This window comes from Photinus pyralis, unplaced genomic scaffold, assembly GCF_008802855.1.
Source record: "Photinus pyralis isolate 1611_PpyrPB1 unplaced genomic scaffold, Ppyr1.3 Ppyr1.4_LG7, whole genome shotgun sequence".
NCBI lineage: Eukaryota > Metazoa > Arthropoda > Insecta > Coleoptera > Lampyridae > Photinus > Photinus pyralis.
Window position 1 is genome coordinate 17,012,731 of NW_022170738.1, and position 17,267 is coordinate 17,029,997.

At 36.3% G+C, this 17,267-nt stretch overlaps 1 protein-coding gene and 2 long non-coding RNA genes across 7 annotated transcripts in view; 1 reads left to right on the forward strand and 2 right to left on the reverse strand.

Annotated features, from left to right (window-relative positions):
• The window catches only part of LOC116176360 (cAMP-specific 3',5'-cyclic phosphodiesterase), a 416,659-nt gene that overhangs the window by 206,932 nt on the left and 192,460 nt on the right, over positions 1-17,267 (reverse strand). The window lies entirely within an intron of this gene.
• Positions 10,359-10,972, reverse strand: LOC116176368. The gene is made up of 2 exons (XR_004146434.1): positions 10,837-10,972; positions 10,359-10,787 (listed from the first exon to the last, which is right to left on the reverse strand). It is a non-coding gene; the product is annotated as an uncharacterized LOC116176368 (long non-coding RNA).
• On the forward strand, positions 10,377-11,212 carry LOC116176366. The gene is made up of 4 exons (XR_004146432.1): positions 10,377-10,503; positions 10,560-10,824; positions 10,877-11,019; positions 11,071-11,212. It is a non-coding gene; the product is annotated as an uncharacterized LOC116176366 (long non-coding RNA).

Below are 17,267 nucleotides of genomic sequence, written 5' to 3' on the forward strand. Positions count from 1 at the left end.
GTACGTTATTTCTTATGGACGCCATATTGAATTTTTACGTCACTTGATAAAAAAAATACAAAACCAGTGATACTAAACATTTAGTAATTCACTTGATAATCAACCTTGAATTTTTGCCTTGAAGTTTAACATGTATTTCTTATGTCAATAATTCAATGGCTTACTATGATTGAAACCAAATTCATTCGTTTATTGTCTCGCATAGTCACCATACAATTATTACCACAAGAAATACATTGTTAACTTCGAGGCAAAAATGCGAGGTTGAGGTTCATTGCGTACCCACGGATGTCAAGATGTACCGAGGTATTTCCGGTTGTCCGGTTGACACTCCCGTTCGCTCAAAACCGAATGCCTTCAAAATCTCTTCCAGATTTAATACCTACCTAATTTTTTTTTACTAATTAACGTCTTTTAATATTAATAATAATAGATTTATGTGTCCAGAAAATGGGACAAGTCAATACACATAATAAAGTGTTCCTCTACAGAAGTATAAACTATAGACATTTTATTATAGCGAATTTTAAACTTAATAACATTTAAAAGTGAAAAGAGAAGAGGAACATGACCTTTCGCCTGTAATTAGAAGAATTGAAATAAGGCTTGTCCTTTCTCCTTGTGTTTTTTTTGTGCTAAGGACGGTAGTTAAACTTTTGTGTTTCCTACAGGAGCAGGGACGATTTCTTTATTATCTGGTAATAAAAGACATGGTTGCGAAGATCTTCGGAATACTTAAGACGGTAACTACAAATCCATGGCGCTACAAAGCTGACAATTCCGAAGACTGGATGTGACCTTGATAAGCTGGACTGGCGCATCGTGCGCAATATGCTGAGGTGGTATTCCAGGGCGCCGGAGTGGAAATATTGGTCTGTTGCTTTAACCCCAGAAGAACCCATTTGGAAGACGGTGGACTGCTTTCGCTTCAAGAATGACAGATGCACGAAGGGGTCGTCGTCAAGTTACATAACTAGAGTTGCCTGGGACTGTGTCTCCACTACCATCGTCTTCCGTGTGTTTTAAGAGGGGGCAGTGTAGAGAACCTTCGAGAAATCCCGATAGACATCGAGGCACCATGAAATATTAGTCATCGCCGATAAGAGCGAAGGCGGATGCGGTGCAATCCTTCCGGCAAAAATGACGTGTTTATTGTAGAGCATTCCGAACCCTTCTAGAACAATTATCGTTTACTATACAAGGTGGTGCCTAGCGCAACGCAGCATAGGGATTTCAATGGTAATTTCTTTATAGTCAATTACTAGCTCCCCTAATTATTTTAGAGCAAAAGTCTAAATACGTTTTTTTTAGAGAAAAAAATACTGCATCGGTTCATACTTTTAGTTATAATTTTCCATTTTTCGAAACCGTAGAAATCGACAAAATAAAAAATTACATTTTTATAAATCAGTGATGATTTGGAATCTTTTAACAAACTACAAGCGCATCGCATCTAAGTTATCGTTGTTTGACGTCGAACGATTTTCATATTTAACTCTGTTTCAACTAACCGTCGCAATAAAAGGCATCTATGGGAACATGGGGTAAGGTTTTTTTTAGAGAATGTAATGCTGCATCTGCATCAGATACTATTTGTTTATCATTTTCCGGAATCAGAGTACCTACATAATCGAAGAAAAAACCTGATGGTTTCGACGGACATTTTGAACGTTATTGCACTTGCAGTTCTTTAACTAATTTATAAACAAGTATAAATTTAATATACGTCAAAGGCAAATAATGAAACGTGATCGCTGTTTTTTTAGGTAATTCCAAGGCATATTTTATTTATTGTAAAATTAACCTTTTTATTTTGTCGATTTCTACGGTTTTGAAAAACGGAAAATTATATGTAATACTATGAACCGATGCAGTATTTTTTTCTCTAAAAAAAACGTATTTAAACTTTTCTCGAAACTTTTGCTCTAAAATAATTAGGGGAGCTAGTAATTGACTATAAAGAAATTACCATTGAAATCCCTATGCTGCGTCGCGCTAGGCACCACCCGGTATAAGCAAATTGTAGTGTCAGTTCCATAACTTCGATGCGCTTGAATTATGTAAGTGGTAAATAATAATTACTGTTAAATTAATTCATTTTTAGACTGTTATAAATGTATGGTAAGTAATAAATAAAGCACGTAATTAAATGTATGTTACAATATATACAGAGCCTTCAAACTTAAGTCGACACTATTGCTAACTTCGTTATTATAAGAGACATAGTCGGTTAAATTAGAGAGCTAGTGTGATTTTTTTAAGATAACAAGGTTTATGAGAAGAAAATTCCTCAAGGCATAATTCTAGCAAGATTTCAAAAAATTGTTTCCAAGAAAATTTTAACTAAAATTTGCAAGGTAGATTTGAAGTAAACCTGCGCAATGATCTGTAGAAAAAATCCTATAAACAAATGACGAAAAATAAGTTGATTTCGCAAGAAGTTTCCTAGAAAGCCCTTAAATTTAGTTCTAGGTGGACTCCTAGACAAAAAAGAAGTTAAAATTTAGGAATAACCAAACGATTTAATAGTGCTAGTTCCTGTGAAGATTAATAATTAATTTTATATAAATACTGCTGTGATATTTCGCCAGTCAGGACGAAGTTTTGGGATTCTTAACTAGAATGGGCAAGGGCGGTTTCAATGTAATTAATTTTCATAATCTAAATTTTTGTTTTGTATCGTTCGTTAAGTACATCAACAGAAATTATTGTTACGAAAAAGAGGTCAAGGTTTGTAGGGTTTACGTTTTAATCTCATTTTTGATTTTATTTAACCTAGATTTCTGAGAATTTGATATCGCTTTTATTTTGTTATCTTTGTAAACACTTAATTTAATTGACAGGTGGATGTTATTTATCGCCTTTTCATTGTATTTAAAAGACAGAAAATTCTATTTTTCCTAGAATTTTAAGTTTTGTGTTATCTCTTAATGTCGGTTAAAAATTGATTATAAAAATAATTTCTACCTCTAGTTTAACTTACCTTAGTGGGGAAATTTTCTGTTGTCAACTGCTTATCATTGGCTAGTTTAATTTGTAATTTTGGAAGAAGGGTTTCCACCTTAAATAGAAAGGACGGAAAAGAGGAAGGGCTTTTTGCCAAGTTCAGAGCGGAACTACGTTTGTTTGTTTTGAAATCAGCGTCTTAAGAGTTAAGAGCAGATCTACAATTTGCTGAAGTTTGAAGTTGTTTTGGAAGTTGGTGAAGTTTTAATCGTCAGTTTGTTGCCAGTCAGGGCAGTTTTTGGTTTGAGTGAAGATTGTTTATTTCGCTTCGGCAAGTTACCGCAAGAGACTGGATTTGTGTAGAGGCCAGCAGTTTTGGAAGTTTGTGGAGATTCCGTTTTACGGAGTAACAAGCCGAGTTTGCGGCAGTTTTTGGAAGTGTAGACCTTCAGAAAAGTGAGTCACTATGGTGTGTCGGCGCCGACTTGAGTGTTGTTTTGTGTAAATTTGAATTTTGTTTTTTTTTTGTGTGTAACGTATTGGGATTAGCAGTTTTGGACATGTACCGAATGTAAGTAAGATTAAGTTTAATTTTAGTTTTTTTCTTTGTAATAATTGTTTGTTTTCCTTGTTTTGTTTTATTGTGTAACCATTAAAACTGAAATTTGTAATTCTCACATTAATTTCTGTGTTTGTTTTTCGAACGATTTAATTTCCTTTAATTTACTGTTTTCTTTTAATACTTGTCCAAGGTCCATTTTATTTAATTAAAATTTTTTTAGATTGATTTGGAATTTAAGGTATTTGGTCTAACCCACTATCTGAGAAAAGAGTCGAATTCCTCCTCTGTGCTGGGGAGAAGTTTTGTTCAGAGAAATATAAGGGTTTGAGCTAGCTAGGTTTTGTTAGGTGTTGTGTACGGTCTTTTTAGGCCTACGGACCGGTTAACACAGCATTTTTTAATTGGCACCCAACGTGGGGCCACAGCAATACATATTTAAATAAATCAGCAATTAATGAATAAAAGTCGCTTCGAGCGTAAAAATTATACAGAGCGCCTTTCATGTAAATGAAAAGCAGTTAGAGTGTAAAAATGTCCATAGAAAATAAGTCATTTACAAAAGGTTAATGGAAGATTCCGGCGAGTCTCCAATTAAACAGATTTATTGATTTAGTTTCATCTGTAACAATTGCTTTCAAATTGTTTACGTATAACTGACTAGCTAATACGATTTAATTAACTCCATGTAACAATATAGTTCCATTTCGAGAATTTCATCAAACCAACTAAATTGAATGTGCGTTCTTGTAAGTTGCGATACTATCTGTCTTTGTTTGATGTAAAACAATTGAACCCTATATTTAACAAGTTTCTATTTTAGTTTATTAACTCTAAACCGAGCCGAGTGCTGCGTAACTTGGGGTCGGTACTTCGGTTAATGGGGGATTTAAATAAATCGTGAGTCTCCCATGATTGGGAAGAGGCAATACTAAAAGTAAATTTTCTTAATTGCAGATACACATACCAGATCGTATTTTTAGTACATTTTTGAAAAAAAAAATACTGGCTGGCTGGCTGTCCGGCTGCGATCTCAGCAATTACAAGGCTCTAGTCTATTTTGAGTTAGATTACTTCTGAGATCAATAATTTTAAACTTTGCTAATAAAATTCTGCTCTGTATTCCCAAAAAATGCGCATCATGCATATGCTTATTTACAACTTGTTTAAACTTTTCGCCCGAACTGCTTTATTTTAATGGGCTTGACTTGTTTACTACGGATAAGAGGTTTTATCTTTTCTATTTCGAACAAAATATTAACTTAAAATGTATAGTTCGGTTCTGCTTCCGCAGTTTCGTCTTGGCAGTTCCCATTTTATTGTTGCAAGTTTCAAATGGGCGAAATCCGACTGACTATCTATTATTGACATGGGTAGTTGAGCAAATTTGCAAATCTCAATTTTATGTACTGAAGTAAACTAATATACCTAATCTCACTATTGGTACAGGATTCCAATTCACATCTCTTACCCGTATTTTTCAAGTCATTACTCAAGACTTTGATAAAAAAGTGGATCGTTTGTGAGGATCACTAGATAGAAAATGCCAGTTGCCTTAGATATCAATCACTGATATCACATGCCGAATCTGTCGAAGTGATTTGAAATTTCACGTAGATATGGCAGCGAAAAAAATGCGAAGATTTTTATCTTATAATACGAGGATCCTCAGACAAAGCAATTGAATTCCGGCAGTCTAGAGTTGTAAAAAAAAGGTGACGCTGAGGCTTAAAATTTACACCGCACAGTCGGATAAAATGGTTCACTGTCGACACCAACTTAATCGAAACAAGAATACCTCAAGGAATACACGTCGAAGGAAACACAAATATACGTTTACGCAAACAAATGGAAATATATATTGTTATTTCGTGCACCGAAAGAAAATAAAAGTTTTCGTATCCCTCTATCGATTTTCCTCTCGTTTGTTGATTTCCGTAACTTCTCAAGCGTTAGCGTCTCTCGAAACGGAATTTCATTGTACCTTATCCGCTTTGAAATAATTTTCTGCGCCTCCATCAAGAAAAGTTGCATTTGAACAAGACGAGAAGTCGTTATTAAAAATCTCGAAATATGCCCAAATTATAAAGTTTCTGTTACTGTTTGACTCTGAGCGGTCACGTAACGATTATCTTTGGCAGTAAAAAACAAAGGTTTACGTTACAATGTAGTTTCTTCTCCAAAGTCTCCTACTAGCCCGTTTAAATTGACTTTTTCTTAACTTTTCAGTATGTTTACATTTTTTTGAAGAAAAAATGCTGAAGCCGAGGCCTTTGCTTTTATTACAGAGCTCGTACTAAAAAGCAAGTTCGAGTTCATTTATTTGTCTTTTTTTTGGTATTATTTGTACAGGGTGCTTCACATTCGTGGAATCTCCGTAACAGTGAAAGATACAGTGTAGGTAAAATGGCCCCTTTTTGTGACGCATTTGATGTTCCCAAATAATCTTTGAAAATATCTGGGATATCATTGAAAAACTGAAAATCTCAAATTTCGATTTTATTTTCCCTAGTTTAAACGGTTGGAAATCGACGGTTCCTGTTAATATCTTTTATTGGCACTTTTTTCGGAGAATCTGAATCTGTAATCACAATTTCCATAACACGCTTGATGTAGAAGCTATAGGCTGTAGCTGAGTGTTATGGCCATTACTTTCTTATTTCTTACGGACGCCATTCTGAATTTTTACGGAACGATGATCTTATTCTGTAAAAATCCAACATGGCGCCAATAAAAAATAAAAAAGTAGTACCGTGTAATGGAAATTCGAATAAGAGATTCAGATTCTCCGAAAAAAAGTGCCCATAGGAAGTGCTAAAGGAAATCGTCCATTTCCGACCGAAAATGAAAATAAATTTTGACATTTTCAGGTTTTCGGCAATATTTCAGTGAATATTTTTTCAAAAATTTCAAATCACAGCACACGGGCAACTTTACCCCCATTTAACCATGACTGTATGGCTCCGCGTTACGGAGATCCCAATGGTCAGCCACGAATCTTGTACTGGCAATCCAGGTAAGGATGGTACGGACAAAGAAAGGTCAGTGTTAATAATAATTTTAGGATTTTTTTTCGTAATGACCTCGATACAATCGCAAGTTTTGTTTGTTAGTTTTTCTAATAAGATTACAACAGTAAAAATGAAAGAATCACGTGTTCAGACTTATAAGGCAAAGATAATAATTTTTTTAAATTACGATTCATTCCTAATGTTTGTTTGGAGTGTTAGGAGATTGTCTTGATAGTATTTAAATAATAAAACATGTGGATTACAACGCAAAAACAGTAAATCAATATGAAAAAGAACAAACCACAGCGATAGATTAACAAGTATAAAATGTGCACAACTCTTGTTGCAGATAAAGCGCATTTTTTAAACCGAAATAGGTAAGTAAAAGGGTGGGTTATAAGGTAGTAGCATGCTATCGATGTTTACTTTCTTGGTAGATTATTAATGGTGAGGAGACTCTTTACACATGGTAACGGTCCTAGTGGTTACAGGCTACCCTTTACCTCTTCGTAACCCAAGGGCCTCTAAAATATCCCTTTTAAACCACTTCCTGTTCGCCAATACAACCTGTGTATGGTTGGTTGCCTACGTTTCAGGATCACCGGGAGTTGTTCAGGGTAGCTCTAAAGCCCGAGATAACAGGTCACCATTATTTTAATCAACTAAACCGTGGTATAATACAAGAAATATAATAATTAGAAATATATTATGTACACAAATTAAATAAATATTTACACTGTACAGAAAACTAAATAATAAAATTGTTGAATGCGACCCAATTGGAAACGTCAAAACGGGTCCTTGATATTCCTTGTAGTTTTATTTATCTGTAATATAACCTGGTTAGCATCCAGTATCAAAAACCGGCAGGTAGTTTCAAAGACAATTTCTTTTATAATTTAACATTGAACGGGATCAATACAAATCAAGTAAGTTTTACGTTATAAGACAAAACTAAAACATTATCCAGGGTATATTACAGGAGGGATTGTTCCGGGCGAGCGTGAATGTACATTCGCAGCGTCTACCGAAAATTTTCAACAGGTATAACTTAATTATGAGCACAGCTATACAGCCGTACACACCTAATTCACGGACGGTAACTGGGGAAGAGCGCTGTAATACAACCGACACGTCTGAGGTACTTTTCTCAACAGGGCTGGTGTCAGAGCGCGATTTACAATCGCTAACGTCTGACCAGGTAACAGGAATAAAGTGCTTAGCATCAGGGAAACAATTCTAGGACGAGTCCCCTTTCTGATCTGGTTTCTGTTTACATAGTGTTTGGAAGGAAGTGGGAATGTAATGGTGATGGTAATCGTACTGGTGGGAATGTCAACAAACATGACATTTCCGAAACTACCGCCTTCTCCTGATAGAAGTTTAGATTAATTTCAGATTCCTACAGGAGTCAAATTAAGAATTAATTTTATTAAATTTCATATCATTACAAGATAAACATTTAAAGATCGCCTGGCATACAGTCAAAATCTTCCGACACTCCATTCTGCAGATATTTGCACTGAAAGCTTTGACATCACCAATAGATATGTCTCGTCCTAACGTTCTACTTGGCTTTTATGAGTACCATCTACCGAAATTTAATTGTAAAGGTATTTCCTTCGACTTCACCAATAAATATGTCTCGTCCAGTCGATTCATTTTGCCTTTGAGGATACTTTCCTCCGATAAACCGTGTTCGGGATATTCGCTGTAAAAGTTTTGACATCGCCAATGGATATAACCTTTCATTAGAGTATCATGAAGGATAAAACCAGTTCGACTCCCCCTCCCCCCTTCCCTCAGGCCCCGGTTGCTTTTGAAAAAGAGTTGTGTTGGAAAGTTATAGTTTGTACAAACCCATTTATTTCGGTGAGACCTTTCATTAGAATACCATGAAGGGTAGAACGTGTGCCCCCCCCGCCACTCTTTTCAAATGGGCATATTGTACGTTATTTTTAAGAACCATCCTAGAGTAGTCTTGAAATTAGTGTTCGTATTAGGGATCTTGCTAGAAACTGTCTTAAAAAACACCTTTTACCCGCGCGAAGTTAGTAATAACCAGCTATCAATAGATTTTGCATATTTTTTGGGAAGTATTCTTTTTGAAATATCTTAGAAAATTATTGTTGGAAACGTTTCTTCTCTGAGATTCCACAAATGTGTATAGAATTCCTTTCATAAGCCCTAGAGCCTACAGTCTTATTAGACGTCAATAATTACTAGAAGGCCGGGAGAGAGAAACCTCATTAGTTTCTGAAATGTTTCTAGGGCGTCTTCTTCGGAAACTTAGAAAAACTTTCTGGCAATGTTCTGGTAAATTTTTTGAAAATACCTACCATAAAAATGACGAGAAACGTTTCAGCCAAATTTCTTATAAGACTTCTTTTGGAATCATCATACTCAATTTGGAGAAGTCAGAAAAACGAAACTAAATAACCTTGAGGTAATTGTGCCCCTAATATTAAAAAAAAAATTCCGCATCAATTACTTACTGTTAATGCGATCCGACAATGATCTATCTGCGTGTGGAGAGAATGTTTAATTATTTCATGCGTCCATCATTTTATTACAAGCGGATCGATCGAGTCCCATAACAGATTTCGTGTTATTTTCTCTATAATTGCAAATTAAAAACTGAAACGCATTTACCACAGATGTAAATACACTACATCTGTGGTTTTACGTAATTAGGTACTAAAGTGAAATCAGAGAAAATGAAGTGACGATTATCTTCCCTTGAGAGAAATGCACACGTGGAATAGTTTCCTTCGTAACACAGAGTGGAGATCCCTCTAGAATACCTACTTCGTTAAAGTTTCATGTATAAGTATTTGAATAGTGTACACATTTGAAGGATATATGCGTGATGGACTTTTGTATTATACATGAGCAAACGTTTCGCGGTAATCCCAACGGTGAGTGGGTACACGAAGTGGTTAACAATGTAATCGTTTTGTTAGTCTTTCAGCTTCGAGTGACGCTAGACATCGTTAGACCCTAATGCCGATTTTACAAAACTTTGTCATTCCACAGCTCGCGATACTACCAGGATTGCTTACATTATGCCACGGACGGACAATAGAAGAAACAAATGAAATTCACACTAAAAACTTCTGGCGATGGTGCAAAGATCTGCTTCGGCTCGCTCGTCGGATAGGTCGAGGGTAAATCTAGAAGTTAATAAATAGGGCGCCAGAAGCTTAACTAATCTCCGCCAGCAAATCTGAGTTGATCCTGCCCTCGCTTCACAAGCAGGATGTAGAGTCGTGATCAGCCAGTAAGCTAAGAAAGGGGACAATATAACACGCAAGAAAACAAAAGATAAGGAGGAGGAAAGCAGAAGCATATATTTGAAAATCAATAACCGCACGTAATGGTAAGAATTAAATAAATTCAACAATATCAAATGAAAAAAACTGACAAAATATTTGAGGGAAATAAATAAAAAAAAAAGGTAACCAACCGTTCACAAGTCTGTATGAAACGTAGTAATAATTTTTTAAATAAGTGAGTAGGTGCAGAGTGGTAATTGAATAGTTCAGTTGACTTGAAGCAAGAGGGTAATTTGGGGAAAGGCCTTTCTGTATCAATAAACCCCCGTTCATATGTACCTTACCTTGGGTATTCTACAATTCAAGCAACTTACCTTGTGTCCGGTTTCACAAAAACAAAATACAATTAAAAAAAAATGCAAGTTAATTAACATGTGAACTAATAAAAAAAAGATAAAAAAACTACTTTCGTGAGCTGTGCTCAACCACCGATTTATCAGTGGCTCTACTACACTTCTAACTTTCTGTCAAATTCGGTACGTAACCGCAAAAAAAATTATAATTAAATCATAATAAAGTTTTAGTGCACAAAATTTAAATAACACAACAACAACAAGTAACTTAGGATTTACAGAGAGGGAATTAGGAAGTTCTCGATACACGGGGAAGGAAAAAAAAATTGGAAGGAATTAAGGAAGCAAGGATAAGGAAAGTAAGTAGGTGTAGGGGGTCAAACCATCTTCACTAATGTAGGTCAACAAATAATAGTGTACAGCACACACAACGCTGACCTTTGGGCTCCTTTAATGTACCCCTAAGTGGCTCTGGTGGTGCGGGAACTGAAGTTGGTGTAGGCGTCCAAAGACAGGTCGATATCACGGCTGAACACGGCGACACAAACGAAGAACATAAATCGGGCAGCGACAACACGTAGAAAACAAGTTTGAAGTAAAATCGGAACAGATACGGCTCCCAAGTTTCACATATACGAAGAAGCTAAAAGATTATATTGCTATAGACACGGGACTAAAAGGTAAGCACGAACCTCTAAGTTGGTAGGCGAGCTGAAGATTAAGCGATTTTAGGTCCGCATAAAGCGATATGGAATACTACCCAATTGAGGCAACCAAAAAAAACCTCCGACTAAATACGGGTAGCTATTCTATTTGTCTGGCCCAAATTCTTGAATATTCCTTCGTATGAAGATTGGTAATAGCTCAGGAAATTGGTAAATCACTCTCAGATTACAAAATGTGCACTTGCCAAAAAATGTCCGCAGGAAACAGGAAAAATCACCGAAAAGAATGTTATCAGAAGGAAATTAGCTTATCAAGAAAAGAATACAAGAAAGAAAGTTCGAAAACGGAAAAGCACTAACAGAAAATTAGAGAGCAACCCACAACACATAGAAGTCAAGGTGTATAGTATTACTAAGAGGAACGAATTAGATAAGAAAAGTGTATTAAATTAGATACGAAAATGAACCGTTACAATTACCTACATAATTAAACACTCTGGCACCTCTATTTCGCCAAATTTTTACCACACAACTTTGTTGAAATGTTTGCGCGCCCTATTCTTCATAGTGGGGAAGGTCGTTCGCAAACTCCCCAAGTCTTACAATTTCGAACATTTTTAGCCATCGCAGGGGAACCATCGCTCCTTAAAAACGTTGAAACCTTTTTTTTAGTGATTTATTAGTGACGGTTTGGAGTTGTAATTTGTAGAGGGGCGATCTACGAATTACAAAGTTCTAAAAGTCCTGAAGCTTCCAACTTTAAAATATTAAACTCTACCAATGGATACATCACGTCCCTACCTCCGCTTTCGCCTTTGTAACTTGTAAGTACCCTTTTTCGACACTTTGTCCTCGTGGAATTTCAAGTTTTAATCTCAGCGGCGAATACTTCGAGTTCCTACCCTCGCCTTTCCCGGTGTAAGTACCCATTTCCGAATTTAGTCCTTGATACATTGGCATTTTAAGTTTTGACTCCACCGACAATATTACACCCTCATGTTCCCGTCTTCCGATACGTTCCGATATACGTATTTATGTTGACGGTACTGTAATGGTAGGTACGCCTCGCTCAGAATGCCCAATTTTTCTTAGCGAATACTCAGCTTATGAGATATTTAAAATAGTGTAAAAGAACTAGATTTTTGGGGTGAGGGAGGGATGATAAAACTCGATTTTACTCTCGCGTGTTTTATTCAAAATTATTTAAGTGAGTAAGAGCAAAACAAATTAACGAACCTCACAAAATCTAACTAACGTGCATTTATACACATATTCTTGTGTACAAGATTACTATTAGCACCTTTTAATACCGATGAGTCACCCTGTATGGTGTGAATTACAATTTTTGAAGTTAAATGTGGTCGCTAATTTGAGATTGAACACGAATTCGATAATGCTATTTGAATTGTAATGTAACGTTATTTTATTTCCGATTTATTAGATGTTGATTTTGTTTAAATATTCACTTTGTTTATTGGTAATTTTAAAGTTGAATTGTGTTAAAAGGATATGTTTATTCATTTGGAAATAATTTCGTGTTATTGTAAAAGTTTATCTACGGTCAGTGCGATAAGAGTTTGTTATCGCTGCGTAAAGATAATTCAATTTCTAAAATCAGCAGATGTTTTGCGTGGAAAGGAAACACAGGTGTTGAGTTTATCGTTGATGACGCAATAATTTTGATAAAGAAGTAGAGGCGGAAGGTGTAGAAGGAAAGAGTTGATAAACAAAAGAGACGAACGTAAAAAAAAATTTATAGAAAAAAAATTCTTTAAAAAGGTTTTGTTCGCTCCTGTTTAATTGGGCAAGGTGAACAGGTGTTTATATGGGTGGTTTAGTGACCGTTTCTCCTTGCAGATAGCAACATATACAGAGTAAAGCAACAAGGTAAGGTTATATATAGTGACACTACCAATGTGGGAGCTGCGAAGAAAGAAGTCGAAGGTAGGATACCACAACACATGTCTGTTTAAACGGTTCAAAATAATCATCTAGTGCACCGATCGTATGTTGCCAATATTTAAATTTTGCAATTTTAAGCTTTTAATGATAATTTAAAATTGTTAAAAATCGTAGGGGGGGCCATTTGCAATTTAAAAACCTTGATATCTGTGATCTGGCAGCTTCCAATCAGTGCGTATGAAACCATGGAAGTGTGTTAAATGGAACAGCAAGTGCTTTTACGAGGTTTTTTTCGCTGTGGGCTTGCTCGGCGGAAGCATTCTACCGTTTACCTGAGGCGAGGCCGCCTTCCCCGTGGTGTTTTTCCCCCGTTAATTATGAAGTTGGGATATTTGGGGAGCCGTGTTGGGGGCTTATCGAAATATCGGATGTAAGTGAATTAAATGTGAGACGTTTTAGTGAAGCTATTACAATACTGTTCGTTCCAAGTCGGAAATAAATCTGATTAAAGAAAGTGAATATGTACGCCGGAAAATCGGAAAATTGATTGTGGTTGTGAGTTGTGCGTTTTTAGACTGGACATAGTAGTGTAAGATTGGTTTTTGGATTATTAACAGTATCACGGTAATTACGACTTTATTTAATCTGCTTGAATCGATCGCATTGTAACTTTGTTTCGGCTCTGTATGCCTTTATTTGCGGCGGTTTTCATTGTTTATTAATGAATGGATAATAATTGATTGTGTGTTTAATTGAACAGTTTTGTATCAGTTTGAGGCCAAATTACGATTGTGGATTTTTGGGTTGTTAATTGTTTATTTGTTTTGAGCTAGCTGGGCAGATGTTTTGTGGGTGACCTAGTGCCATTGCACACAGCAGTATGTACTGTAAAATTACTCCGCTAGATGTCATCCTGATTTTCAGAAAATTATATAATAATATAATTATACCGGATTGGTGGAAATTAACCTGGACACTAAGGTGATACATTTATCTTGATGGACACAATTGGGTTTAATCACCTCAAACTGGAAAAAAATCGGAACCATCGGAAACATTGGAAATGATAACCGTATAACGCTATATGTAAAACACAAATAAGCCATATTCATCCGGGATCACTTCCTCCACTCGATCACAAGCTCGCTCGTATCGCAAACGTATACTTTCTGAATAACCTCATTATTACATGCTTGTAATCCTATTAAAGGAGATGTGCGAGAATTTAGATTGGAATTAACAAAACAATTGCGCACTATTAAGTAAGTACCGTATCGACAGTACAGTATTCACGACTTTTCTTTAATCTACCGATTGCGGCCGACTACGGTACAATCAACACTTGACGCGACACCTTTGTCTTCTTTTCTGCTTAGCGAAACGGGTAACTTCATACCCATACACAAAACATAAGCATTTCCAATGCTAAAAAACATGACCGACATGGAACATTTTGACCACACTATCTTCATACAGTCATTGTACAATAGACTTATCCCTCCCCCCCCCCAACCAACTTTCTTATAACTGTTCCTTATCTGTCTCCTCTTTCTATAAAAGAGCGAAATAAACAAATGTCTGACGATCTTTCTTGCGAAAACCGTTTAAACTAAACTTGTTCCAGTACCGGAATTATACCTTGTCCTGTCCGCTGTTTTCCGTTGATCATTGCTGACCATTGGACTGTATAGACAACATAGAGTTCAATGTTCCTCACTTATTCATTTAATCGCACTCAGTGTCACAACATCGTTATGCCAGTTATATTCATTTAATTCATACCGCAGTACATTTCTAGAATCTGTTCTGATCCTTTATGACGTAGGAGCAATCGTTGTGCGATTTGGGCAGTTTACCGTTGAGTGAATACTCGTTGGTAAAGGTGGCCTATGGTCAAGTACTTAGGAACTATAGTCCCGAAATATTTGTTGAACTCAATTAACCTTACCTTCGGTGGAGTTACTTGAGAAAACGAGTACCTACGTTTAAGGCAACGCGCCAATAGTAAATTAAAACGGGTATTAAAATTGCAAGGCCATGCAGGTTTACTCTGATATCAATTCTTATCCTTTATGCCGATCTGAAAAATTCCAATTAACAATGAGCTTTACTAGACTACCGACTTTGGAAATTTCAATCCGGTCAATCGAGTAAGTGCAATTAACCGTCGCTAAATGATTCTGTTGCAGTAAACGTTGAGTGAGGTCTTTGCATGTTTGTAAGTACCGAGCTGTTTAATTTTTGCGTTTACATTATCTTTACCGCGCCGTATCAACAATTTTTGCTTATTCGTGCACAATAATTTCTACCGCTCCTTTTTATTGCAAGGTAAGCTTTTTGCTACGTCCTGTTCCATTAATTATAAGGGGGGGTATTGTTTCGCTTTTCTGCATTTGCTTTCCCGTAGAGACCGTTAATTAATTTGTGATTTGCTGCGTTCATTCCCGCTATCGAGTTTGCCGTAATTTGTCTACCATTTGCTATTTTTGCGATAGATGTGCCGTAATAAGGAAGATTTAATTGTAAATAAAGTGTACTTTTGGGCTGTCAAATGTATCAAATTTTGTGTGTGTCTAATAATGAATGATTTAACGACAGTAAAATTTTGCGATGTGCAAGAAGGGGTTTATTTGAGTGGAAATGTATACATTGGCGTATAAAAAGGTAAAACGAAGGTAAAGATGATTGATCATTACGTTTATAAACGCGTACCTTGTTATTGTTGACAACGTTAGACCTGCTCTTCATCATCACACCTGCGTGAACTTTACCCTGATTAATCGTGTAAGTAAACAATAATAATCTCTTTTGCGATGGGAGGTATAATAACAACGGTATGAAAAAGGGGCACGCGAACAATTCCCTGGCGCCTATTCAAGGTGACAAACTTGTAATAATCTCAAATAAAAGAGCGACGGGAACAAAAATTACATTATACGTGCAACACCCAGCTGTTATTTTCCACGTCCAGAAACGAACACAACAGATTTTCGCCATATATACTCGACTACTCGTATATATATGGCAACATCAGAGCCAGGTGCGACTAATTTGAATACTGCAAATGTGACCTAGTATTGCAAAAAAAACCAAACGTTTAATTAATCAATGAACGTGCAAACATTTTAACGCAATTTAAAAGAGCGAAAAGCTTTCAGAGAGCAGACGCGTTAATTTAGTTTTCGAATTTTGTTTTGTTTAAGGGATAATCTAATTGGTAAACTCGGGGAAAATATCTTTGAGCAATCCCCGCTGTAAGCGGGCGTTCTTATTCCAAATATACATACTTTCAAGTCATTGATTTCGTGAGCTCGACTAGTAAGACAAAATTTTCTGGTTTCGGTAATATTGATTTTAGGTTAAGTACACCTTCTTATATAAGTGGTTCATTTAAAGGTGCTAGTATGAGATCAGACAAGTTCGTTCAACACTCTTTGTCGCGAGTGCCAACGAAGTGGTGGTGATGATAGAAGTATTTAGAACATGCCGTATACGTGAGACGCCTGTATACACGTAACACGACGGGATTTTGGCAAAACATCCTATATTTCTGCCTGTATGCAGCAGCGGTAGGAAGTGAGAAGTCGCAGACGTCCAACCAATGTCAGTTGGTGGCAGACGCCACAATTGGACGTTTGTCAATTTATGAAGAAGGCTATTCGAATTACAAGTCGTCTTAATCAATACGTTTTTCCTCGAGGACATCATCACAAAGCGAATATTGGAAACCAGCTCAACCAACCACGTTCTACTTCGAGATTAACCACGTCTCCTTTACTCCGATTATACATTACTCATTATATAGAGCTGGTAGCGTGAAAAAGATCGATCACTACATGAGACCACTGAGAGAAAATTCTTATCCAAAAGGAAAACCTCCAGGTATTGACATTAATAAATTTTGCAAGGACACAAGACGGTGAATCTCACGCATTTACTAGATCGACCACCCACGGAGGAGTTGCAAAATAGGCCTCGCAACCAGCAAACACCTTACCAGCCCCGATCTCTTACGTACAGGCAACTTATTCCCTTGTGTTATCTACTAATTTCTTTAATCTTATAACTGCAATAAGCGGAATACAAATGCTTTTGTGTTAAGTTATTGTGTCTTTTAATTTCGTTATCTACGCCTTCACCGAAGGCGTCTAACGCTGGATTCACATAAAGCGTTTACGTCTTGCAACTCAGCGTGCTTATTCAAGATTTCAACTCGAAAGTCACATACCTACGTTTAGTTAAATCCTAGGCCGATGCTCATTGGACTTCTGAAGTGTAACGTAAGTATCTTTGACGTCTCAGTTCTTTGCGGTAAAAATGTAACTACCGTTTTGACTAGACAGGTTGCCTGAGTGATTATTTCGATCTAACTGTGGCTATTGCAACTAATATTTTTGCTAACTTATGGTATTCAGTTTCTATTACAGAAATAGTAATTATTCATTCTGTTTTATTTTACTTAATCTTTAAAGATACGTTAACACGAATTTATGGTAAATGCCGCAGATGTTAATAAACAAACCGGTTCATCCAGTAATCACGTGTAGGTACTTATT